The 12,322-nt window shown below is 41.4% G+C and overlaps 1 protein-coding gene across 1 annotated transcript in view; it reads left to right on the top strand.

Moving 5' to 3' along the window:
* The window catches only part of cpne4a (copine IVa), a gene marked incomplete at both ends in the record, with an annotated part of 402,880 nt that overhangs the window by 353,345 nt on the left and 37,213 nt on the right, over positions 1–12,322 (top strand). The gene's annotated exons all lie outside the window — the stretch shown is intronic.

The raw sequence follows: 12,322 nt of genomic DNA, 5'->3' as shown, positions 1-12,322 counted from the left end.
ACATTTTATTGCAAGCTCTTCTTCTCCACAGTCACAGGTGGTTGGGCCAGCCTTGTATCCCCATCTGAGCAGGGCACTTTTTGACCGCCCCGTTCTCGCTCTCAGGCGGTTGAGTGTTTTTCACTGAGAGCCTGTGGTGCTTCTGGGCCAGGATGAAGGTCCTCAGTAGGGGGGGGGGGGGGGGGGGGGCAGTGGCGGCTGGTGAATTCTTCTCCACTAGGGGCGCTATACCAAACATTTTGCAAACATGTACAAGGCACGCATTGGCGAATATTATCACCATTGCCATAAATATATGATCACAATCAGTCAAATGCAACCACGTTTCCAATAGCCCAACACAAACACGCACAGCTCTCTCTCTCTCTCTCTCTCTCTCTCTCTCTCTCTCTCTCTCTCTCTCTCTCTCTCTCTCTCTCTCTCTCTCTCTTTCTCTCTCTCTCTCTCAGATCCATTCAATAATAAACATATATGTATATCTTGTCATTTTAAACAAGTTACCATTCATTGGTTATGCCCCACCCGCGGCGAAATTAGAGAGAGAGAGAGAGAGAGAGAGAGAGAGAGAGAGAGATATCCGACCGGACTCACTTGTTTAGTTCAAACGCGGTCCAGCAGGGCTTGATAAAGTGTACAGTATATGTCCACTGTCCAGCCATATAGCTTGTTGTTGTTGTTGTTGACCGAGTATAGCCTTAAGTGAACACAGAGTCAGAGTGTGGAGGGGGGCGTGAGCACAGAGTGCTTGGAGGCGAGCGCCTGGAACATCGACCACCCAGCTCCCCAAAGCCCGCCTCCCAGATCATATTTATGACCATTGATATGCTAACATTTATTTACTAGAGTCATTACGATTGGCCGCTTGTCAATCAATCAATGCGTCAAAATGTTTTGGAGAGCGCCCGGATTCGGAGGTAGTTTCTAATAGATGGACGTGACGTCAATCACAAACGGGGGGAGAGGAGATAGAATAATATAACTTTATATTATTATACTTGCTATATTAACGTTATAGTGCATTTTAATAGTAATTGTTATTCATTTTAAACATGTTTAGTTTATTTTTAGGGCTTCAAGCCTTCAAAATATCTAAAATAAACTCTTCTTCTCCTACCATATCATTGCTCTCAACCAGGGTGGGCGGCGCTCTACCGCCCCCTATTGACCAGCCGCCACTGGGGGGGGGGGGGGGGGGTCCCATGACTGTTGGAGGAGGGCCCTTCTCAAGCTCTTTACATCCAGAGCTGGAGTCTGGTTTCTTCTCTGGACTTTGTTAGGGGCTGGGTGGGCACCTACATTTTTACAGCTATCTTTACACCTTTGCTTGCACATTTATTTTATTATTAATTAATATATTATTATTATTGCAATTGTGATCACACAGTGAGTGGAGTAGTGAGACTGAATGAATTGGTAAATAGCTTTCTTAAGAAACCCTTGACAGTATAAGCTCTCTACTTACTATATTTAGAATACCTCTGCGGCACTGCATGCTAAAGACTTATTTTTGTTGTCAGGCTGATTGATCTGATTTACTTGTAAGTACCACATAGCCAATCTTACTAGCAAACGCAGACAAAGAAAATTGGGTTATTTTAAAGAAACAAATCCAGCTTATTTGCCGAAAGATGAGTCTTTAGTTGACCCCTAGACACGGTCAACCATCCTACTCTTAGATTCATTACTGGTGATAGTTATGTCACTCATCATGCAAGAGGGCTTATCCAAACGGTCATGGGTAGTTGTATAAAACATGAGACTAACCTATCCTTAAAGGCACTAGATATGCGGCATTTCTACAGCACCCCCAAAAATAACAACAACTAGAATATCATGAACGTGTACACAACTCTCATTTGCACATTTGGATAGTATTGTAAGGCATGTGCCTAGGGCACACTGATTATTCCATGGATATACAGTATGAAGTGAGTTTTTTATTTGATTTTAAACGTTATTGACACGTACAAAAAAACATGTATTTCAGCCACGCAAGCATCTTTTTCTGATATTGTTCGATTGTCCCTTTCTTTCTCTCCTCTCTCTTCTGTCTCTAAACCCCCTGCCCTTCCCCCATCCTTCCTTCAATTTGCAATTAACCTAAGACAAGCAGGAGGGCCTCCCTCTCTCTCTCCCTCCTGGTTAAATTCCGGATCCTCCCGGCAACGTGTCGAAGTGTCCTTGAGCATGACACTTAACCCCTAACTACTCCCGATGAGCAGATTGGCACCTTGCATGGTTGCCTGCGCGGGCGGCCTGATTGCTTTTACCAACGCGCTCGTGTTTCCGGGTTCCCGTTTTGCGCTCTGATTGGCCACGCATGTTTCTGGGCGTGTGACGGCAAGTTATTTCCACGGTTAAACTTAGGCACTCTTTCGAAGTTGGTTAAGGTTAGAGTTTGTCTTAGAGCATGGCGATAGAACGCCAGGTAGTTTGCAGGCTGTTCGACGTGGAAATGGGCAAAGACACAGCTCGTCACGCTATTGGGCGCACATGTCACATGACCAGAACGTGCGTGGCCAATCAGAGCGCAAAACGGGAACCCGGAAACACGAACATGGGTAAATGCGAGGCATGAGTTGGAAAGTGCTTTGGAAAGAAACACTATATAAATGCAGTCCATTTACCACCCCCTCCCTCCCTCTCTATACTATATGCATCATACATTCATGTGACATCATCACTGGAGCATACATATTATTATTATTTTTTTTTATCAAATTTTTATTTTCAATTTCTCTTTTTTAACATCACACACAACATTGCCATCAACAATAATAATAATAATAATAATAATAATAATAATAATAATAATAACAACAATAATAATAATAATAATAATAATAATAATAATAATAATAATAATAATAATAATGTAGGGCTGTCTTAAATACTTCGAAGCTTTGTTCGATGGGCATGGGATTCGAATATGAAAATAAAATTTGAATATATTAAAAAATATATATAATTTTTTTTTTTATTTGTTTGTGTGCAAAATCAACTCTGCCTCTCTTTGTTAACAACAAGCAATGCTGTTTGTTATTTAAGATGAGGTCAGACTCGGCACTGACAGATTTATGTTCATTGTGCTGCTTTTATAAAGCCTCAAATGACGGCTTACAATATTTCATGAAAGCAAAGTGTTTAGTTTGTCCAAGATTTAAAAAGGTTTAAACTATACAGCACTGACAAAGTTGAACAAAGTGCTGTACAAGTCCCACAACATAAAAAAAGTATAATAATTATAATAATAATAATTATTATTAATATTGTTATTATTAATAATTTGTTTATCTGGAAGCTTCGAATTAAAATCGAATATCGGCCCTGAAGCTTCGAATTCCAAAAAGAAATTCGAAGGTCAGTCCTATAATAATGACAAGACAATACAATTAAAAATACAAACGGACTTAACCCATTCAGTGCCAAACACGAGTATAGTCGGGTTAACTCGCCATCGCTTGAGTGCCAATCACGAGTATAGTCGGGTTTTAATCGTTAGTTCTTTTATTAGCGATATCCATTCATTTTTCATCCATCCAGCCTGACGTTATCATTGCCTATCGTCTCCCGGATGGTATTGCACATAATTGGATTGGATTGGCTGGGACTGTGCATCAAAAAAATAAGTCCGGTCCAGGTTTTACTTCTCGGGCATGCAGCTGGATACTATTGCATTGAGTCGCCCCACTGGGAGCATCGTGGATTATGTTTTGGACTATAACGTTGGATCAATGGACGCAATCGATATTTGGAATGGCGATCAGGAATTGGATTCATCTTTTTGCATGACATCAGATGTGAGGTAAGGCCTTTATGTTACGAATCTTGGGGTAATCAGATGTTCCTTTCTCCGCCATCGGAGCGTGTGTGTGTGTGTGTGTGTGTGTGTGTGTGTGTGTGTGTGTGTGTGTGTGTGTGTGTGTGTGTGTGTGTGTGTGTGTGTGTGTGTGTGTGTGTGTGTGTGTGTGTGTGTGTGTGTGTGTGTGTGTGTGTGTGTGTGTGTGTGTGTGTGTGTGTGTGTGTGTGTGTGTGTGTGTGAGGTTCGCGCCGACCAAAGTACAGAGAAGCGATTTTTCAGACCCGATTTTTCAGACCCTATAGTTTAAAATGATTAAGTTTAAAAATAGTCTAAAACTAATAAAATAGAACGGACATACAACAACAGTAAAAAATACAGGTATAAGCAGGCATAAAAATTTAAAATGTAAATAGCAAGGTTACAGTAAAAAGTGTGATAAGATTGTTCAATCAGATGAAAATGGCCCAGCTAGGAGAATCAACATTGGCTAGGCGGTGAGGTTCACGATGTACCTAACTGGAATGGTAAACAACTTTGCTAGATTTAGGTCAAAAGTCATCTTCTCCTCACAACAGAACATCACTCCAACATCATAGAACCGACATATGAATTTCATTGGAAGTGTATGAAAGTAGGTAGGGTAAGAATATAGCAAGGTATGGTAAATCACAGTGTTTCACATTAGGATCTAGCATCCCAATAGGCTCTCTGTTTACAGTTTGATTCAGTAATACAAATAATAAAAATAGTTTAAAATGATTCTGTTTAAAATAGTCATCAGTAAGAAGTAAAAAAGTGTGATAACCGACACATGAATTTGATAGGCAGTGTATAAAAGTAGGCAGGGTAAGAATAGTGCAGGTAAGTACAATTTGTGTCAGGATATCTCTGATGTTTCTATAATAATATTTCCTCTTGTCACTAGGTGGTAGCATATATAGGGTACTCCCTTTGGGTACCCTATTATCCACATCACTTTGGCATTATTTGGTAGAATCAACAATCTGTACTCTGGTATAGGCCTGGGAATAAATAACCCATATATCCACACAGAATCATTAAAACTCAGTTATTAAGTTATTCATCTGATAATTGAGTTTCTAGGTAGAAGTTCTCTCTACCTCGTTGGTAGTGATGGAGATTGTTATCAATAGCTTGCTACTGACAATTTACAATCAAATATTGTGAAAAAAGGGATAAACAAAAATCACATTAGGTAGGGGAGAAAGAATAAAAAACACAATAACCCACGAGAAAAACCCACCCACCACCCTCCCCCCTGAAGTATCCCCCCCCCCCCCCAAAAAATAATACATAGACACTCGCTCGCTCCCCCCGCCCTCCCCATCCCAGGACCTTAACATGAGTTATATACAGAATTCAGTATTCGAGGGCTATACATGCTCCTTCAACTTCACAGCAGCAGCCAACCAGACAACAACACTAGACTCCTTGACCCCGATCACACGTGCCGTGGATATCTCCAGGTAGATCACGTCGAGATAAGTGAGGATCTAGACACTTAGACAAAGCTTGCCCGGGTGTATCCAACGTGTGGCAATCAGCTTCTTGGCAGCTGTGAATCCAGCAAGAATTAGTCTTTTCATATGTATAGTAGTCGGCAACTGAGACATGTCATTCAGGAGTAACACAGAGGGAGATACAGGTATGGTCAATGAAAAAATATCTGACGGTTGAGAAGTAACAATATTCCAAAAAGGTGCAACTGGAGGGCATTCCCAGTACATATGCATACGTGTTCCAGTAGCCCCAAGTGAACATAAGGTACAACGCGAATCAGGCAAGAGACCCATCAAATTCAATCGTCTGGGAGTTAGATAAGTCCTGTGAGCATAATTTAGGTGAATTTCTTGGTGGTCTGGATTGCGAGAGGATAGACGAATATTTTCCCAGACCAAATCCCAGTCATATCCAGGGCACCCTCGTGGCGCACCGCATAGTGCCTCGCACACCTACGCGGCCGTCCCGGGTCCCCCCCCCCCCCCCCATGTCTTCCCCTCTCTTCTCCCGTTCACCCTCTCCTGTCGGTCATGTCTGACCAGAAAAAAAAGGAAAGCTGGAAAAACGCTAAAAATAAATCTTAAAAAAATCTATATCCAGCCCGGCACATCCCTTCTCCAGATCCTATCCAGGGGGAGGTCCTTATAAGAGGACATACGTAAGTGGCGATAGAAAGCAGAAACAAAGCCCCTCGATGTACCTTTGTCATAAAATTATTTGGGAAATTAGTGATGCTCTAATGGTTTGTCCCACGGCACCCCATGAGCCTTTAGCACTGCCCTAATTTGTAAATAAAAGAAAAAGGAGGTTCCGGGGAGATCATACCAACTGGATAGATCTTGAAAAGAGTGGAGACCAGAGTTATCAAAAATATCCCATAATGTGTGAATGCCTTTCTTCTCCCACCTAGGAAAGCTAATAGGCTGTCCAATAAGTAGTAGATTGTTATTAAATAGAGGGGAGCGAGTATGCCACCGATGATGGTTAGTACATGGTTAGTGTCACGCCATGTCTGAATCACATGTGTGATAAGAGGGCCAAATCATAATTGCACTGCTTAATCGAAATGTTGGTATACAAAATGCTAATCCCCCATCAAGTCTCCTCCTCTGGGCGCTGGATCTCTTTAAACGTGGACGTTTGTTGTTCCAAACGAACTTATACAAGGCTGAATGCAGTTTCTGCCAGTAACCAACAGAGGGAGGTAAAGGGAGCATGGAACTGATGAAGTTAACTCTAGGTAAAATGTTCATTTTAATTATTGAAGCACAGGCTTGTAATGAGTTTTTTTATTTGAACCATCTACTGAAGTCATTGGTAATCTTGTCACATAAGCTGGAGTAATTGTATCTCACCGTTTGGTTAATGGTGGGGAATATTTCGACCCGAGACATTTGAAATTCTCTACCATGAGGATATTTGCAGGAAGGATGGTAGACTTAGCAGCCTCGTTAAGGGGTAAAAAGGCGGATTTTGGCCAGTTGATTTTAAAACTGGATAGACTACCAAAGTCATCTATTATGCTGAGAAGATGGGATAGAGAAACAGTGGGGTTCTGCACAAACAAAAGAACATCATATGTGTATAAGCTAATATGGTGTAGTGTGCCCTGAATCGAGACAGGAGTGATGTCTTATGTATTGAACTAGAGGTTCGAGAGATAAGGCGAATAGACCTGGGCCCTCATTCATCAACGTGTCTTACGCACAGATATGTGGTTAACCTGTGCGTACGACCATTTCTAAGCAAAGAGTGGGATTCATCAATTTCAACTTGAACTTGACTTCGTGCTTATGTGTACGCACAGCTCGGAGCACACTTAGCTGACGCCCAGTGGTAGAATATATTATTACAACAAGGAAATGAGCTTCTGTGTTAGTTTCAACACCGGCATGTTCTGTATGAACCGTAATTCATTATAGTTCATTGTAAAATAGCAACAGTAGTGTAATTATGGTCAAAACCCTATAAATAGCATTTGGAATAATAGATCTTTCTCTCAGAATGAATGCAGCATGGTTTATATAGCGTTATCGGAATATACGGGGTGTACTGACTGACTGCGCTCCGCGTAGCTCAACTCGTTATTATTTTGCGCACAGACCGCAGAAACACGGGAACGTTTTGATTATATTTAAAAGGCTTTACGTTAAACGAAACAAGTGGAATTTCGAAGCTGTAAGCAGAATACAAGTCATATGAACACCCACGATATAGTGTTCTTCCCCCTTTTTACTGTATAAGAAAGAATAAAAAACGCATTGCAATGACACCAGGGTGTATGTGTATTACAAAACCCCTGCAATAATGTGTCTTAAATGAATGAAAAGCATACATGCTCTGGACACAGAGCATATCGTGTGGGTGATATGACTTGTATTATGCTTACAGAATTCCACGTATTTAGTTTTACAATGTCAAAGCCTTTTAATGTAAATCAAAACGTTCCCGTATTTCTGCAATCTATGTGCAAAATAATAACAAGTTGAGTTCTAACAAAGAACATATTACATGCTGGTATGCTGATAGAGTAAACTATTATATGAATATGATATGATATAAGGTATACACTGGTCCGTCGCATACACTGGTATGCGCAAGTTACTGTTGCATAATGTAGGCTATGGCTGCTATTATATGTAATTCATATAGGCTACCTAATAGTATATGATTTTTAGAGGCATCTATTTTGTTGTCGGTATTAAAAATCATATAGCCAATCGAACACAACTAATAAAGGCATTCATATTACAGCACGGTTATAATGACACACAACCAACGCCAAACAGTGGTCAACGAACGGTCTTTATTAGTATTTTGAGCTGTCCAGGCAGAATTGCAGCAATGGTCTTAGGGAGCCGTTGATATCTGACATCACCGTTTACAAGTCCGCCTTTTATTTATCCCATAACACGCGTTGTGTCTTCTTGGTTCGACAGCAGTGAACAATCTCCGTGAAGTTTCTCAGAGTTCCGCTCGGGTCAGTCCATTATTTCACATCCCATGGGGGGTGTTTCATCACTTTCATGACCATATATGGATAATCATGCACGAGCATTGACGGTAGAACAAAGAGGTATTTATCAACACGGAGGAGCATAGGACCTGTGTACGCACGGTTGATGAATCCCAATATTTCTGTGCGTGCACTGATTCTAAATTCTGTGCTTACGTGTGGAAATAGAACATTTTCTACGCCACGTTGATGAATGAGGGCCCTGGACTAAGAGGACAACCCTGTCTAGAAGACCGAGAGACAGAAAAAAGTGGTGAGCAGATCTTCCCTCTTAATATCATGGCTGAGGGGGCTGCATAGAGTACTTTGATCATATGAATGAATCCTTCCCCTAACCCCATCCTCTTGAGGACAAATAAGACCACTCTAGTCTGTCAAAGGCCTTCATGGCGTCCAAGGATATGACACCTGTGGGGGTAGCATCATCTTTGCTGGCATCAATTATGTGAAGTAATCGTCTGATGTTGTCGGTGGCTAGGCGGCCTCTTATAAAGCCAGTTTGATCAGAGTGAAGCAAGGATGTCATGTAATTTTGAAGTCGGAGTGCCAGAACCTTGGCATATAACTTAAGATCCGATCTGAGAAGACGTAGGGGCCTATAGCTGCCACAATCAGCGGGGTCCTTGTCCTTCTTGAGTAATACAGAGATAAGAGCCAAATTGACATCTCTGGAGAAATTGCCCGTTTCGTTTGAGTGTAGAATCATTGAGAGTAACAAAGGGCAGAGTATATCCCAGAAAGCTAGTTAGAGCTCCGGTGGTATGCCATCCCATCCAGGTACTTTGCCCCATTGCATATCCGCAATCGCCTCTCTAAGTTCTTCTAACATGATACAGTAGGTGCAGCTAGTTGCTTAGCATCATCCTCTGTGACCTGTGGTAAATTGACTTGATTGAGAAAAACCTCCAGCTTATTATGATCAAAGACTACTTCTGACTTATATAGGTTTGAATAAAAAGAGCGAAATGTATCATTCATCTTTTTGGGGTCAGTGGTCACCTCCCCCTGTTGATTCTTAATGGATGGAATATCAGCAAACTGCTCAATGGCCCGTATCTTCATGGCCAGTAGGTGACTGGGTATGGAACCATGAAAGTAGTAGTGTTGTCTTGTCCTATGCATTTGGAATTCAGATTGTTGTCTTAGAATGGAGTTTATCTCTTTTTTCACTACTTTTATCTGAAGTTCTACTCGATTAGAATAATTCTACTGCAGTGAGGAGATTAGGGTGGCATGATGCTTTTCCAATTCCACCAGTTTTGAGAGACATTCCTTGCGTAAATTAGATGCAAAGAGTGTAGTGTTACTTCTAATAAATCCTTTTACTGAGTCCCATATAATTCTAGGATCTTGTACAGAGCCAACATTAAACTCCAGAAATTCAGTGAGTTTCTCTTTAAATTGCAAGCTAAACTTTCCATTTTTCAGCAGTGTTGTGTTGAAGCGCCACCTAGGGGCACGGGGTGTTAGTTTACTGAGTGAACCCTTAAGAAGGATACCTTTATGGTCTGATAGAGCAATGGGCATTAAATCAACATCAAAGCTATCAAAAATATGTGGGGATGAAAATAAACAATCGATTCTGGAGAAAGTCTTAGAGGAAAAGAAAGAGAAATCTCTCAAAGATGAATTGAGCAAATGCCACAGGTCAATTACCCCTATGTCATTGGACCAAGCTTGCAGGGCAGTGTTGGATTGTTTCTGGTCAGAGGTTTCTGTGTGTCTTGACTTACAATGGGTCCCAAACTGCATTAAAATCGGCCCCCACTATAAAAGAGTAGTAGTAGTGAGTACATTATAAAAGTTAGGATCATATGAGTTAGGTGCGTATGCAGAGATCAGAGCAATTTTCCGGTTAGAGTATTCAATTTTAGGTATAGGTATGGGCAGGGTAATAGCAGAAAGACATAAATATAGGCAATCAGCCATTGATCCATAATGTTAACAGAAATTTTTAAAGAGGCTTGATATTTTGCTAGCTAGCTACACTACAATGATGATGCTCGGTGTAACACCTGACAGTCAGGCGGGAAGCTGAACGTTGCACGATAGAACAAGTACAGCCAATAATAATATTATAGCCAGCAAATTATTACTTAATTTGGATTCCCTCAATTTTGGCATGCATTATTCTTTATTTGGGTAGAGTTTTCCTGTACATAAAAATGTAATATTTTTTTTTCATTTTTAAAATCTTTTCATGTACCCCCTGGGGACCACCCACGTACCCCTAGGGGTATGCGTACCCCTAGGGGTATGCGTACCCCCGATTGGGAAACACTGATCTAGATAATGCATAATGATATATGTCAAAATGATGGCTTGAAGAACTATTTGGCTTTCAACTACCTGTACCTGGCATATAAGGTTATTTAGCTAGGTTTGTCTATCGTCCAGAATTAACGTTTACGAACTTTTGTTCAGTGACCACCACAGTATTACACATTTCCATCTCATAGGATGTGAGAGTCATTGCCCTCACAGAGAGGGGCGATGTGAGACCTTGATAATCCACAATACAAAGGAGGATGTTATTGATTGAAATTCCTTTCCCATAGTGTAAAGAGTGAGCCTGGTCCTAACTATTCTGGTTGAATAGCTTGTGTCTCTCTAGACTCTGACCAGAAGCCCACCACAGCTGTTATCTCCAAAATACAACTATTTTATTTATTACCTGGTAACTGTCATCTGACAAGTACAGTACCTTGTCTAACACAATGCTAACAGGATTAGTGCTAGTACAGTCAGTGGTGTTGCGTGGGTAAAATAACAGAGGATGCAATCTAAATGATAATGGTTGCATAGCGCCAAGGATTCTCATTTTGAGTTTTCATCTGTGCGTTCCTCTTACTCTGCCTGCTGCCAGTCGGGCTGCGATCCAAAACGCAGACGAAGAACATTATGTGCAATTAGAGTCATTGTGGTTATACCGATAATAATTACAAAGACAAAATTAACATCGGTCCACAGATGGGCCGATTGACCGCGCAAACTCTAAACTACCATCTATCCAAGACATCCCATTATAGCCACTCTTAGTCTTTGATACGCATTTGCCTTGTGTGCCTCGCAAGTATAGCAGACAAATGAAGATTATCAGTTGATACTTTCAGACCTGCCAGCTTGGCAGGTCCTGCAACAAACAGCCTGGATTCCATTACAGCGCAATAACAATGCTAGCTTGGCCTTGCTCGTTATTTGGTCACCCAATATCCCTAAAACAACATTTTATGTTATTTATTTATTTGCTTCTGCCTACAGGCAAAGAGGATTTTAGAAAATGCGCAACAGTTTCACACAAACCAATACTACTGTGATTAGGTGTTCTTTTCACATTTTGAGTGGGCCCTATTATGCTTGAGCCTGTTGTGGAAAGGCAGGTGTTGCACTGTATGGAAGAGTTCAAAGGCTGCAATTGTCCTATGCCTCACCTGGAACCATCACCGTATCGTGGTGGAGAGGTTTGTGTGTCCTTAGGATCCTGAGAGCTATGTTGTCTGGAGCCTAGTGCTCCTGGTAGGGTCACCAATGGCAAACTGGTCTCAGGTGAGGGAACAGACGAAGAATGGTTCAACCACTGCCCGGTGGGCCTGAGAGGGCAAAGGGCTAAGGGAGCACTACCCTGACAAAAAAGCACCTCTGGGTAGGCCAATCCCCCGCTCAGAGGTTAACTTTTGATTACAAAAACACTGACAGAGCGCAATGTCTCCAGGTGTTGGATCCGAAATGGAAAATATGACGTCTGCTAGCCAAAGCCTCTGGGAAGCTAGGAGATTGAATGTCCTCCCAACCAGGAAACCTACAAAGATTGGAACATGGAATGTGCACACCATGTATGAAGCAGGGAAAGCTGCCAACATCGCAAAGGAGATGCAAAGCTATGGCTTACACATCCTAGGTTTAAATGAAGCAAGATGGATAGGTTCAGGAGAAAGCAGATTAGCATCCGGAAAACAGATACTGTACTCCGGACATGAAGAAGA

This window comes from Notolepis coatsorum (genome assembly GCF_963971535.1).
Source record: "Notolepis coatsorum genome assembly, chromosome: 19".
NCBI classification, from domain to species: Eukaryota; Metazoa; Chordata; class Actinopteri; order Aulopiformes; family Paralepididae; genus Notolepis; species Notolepis coatsorum.
This window is presented reverse-complemented; position numbering and strand designations above follow the sequence as displayed.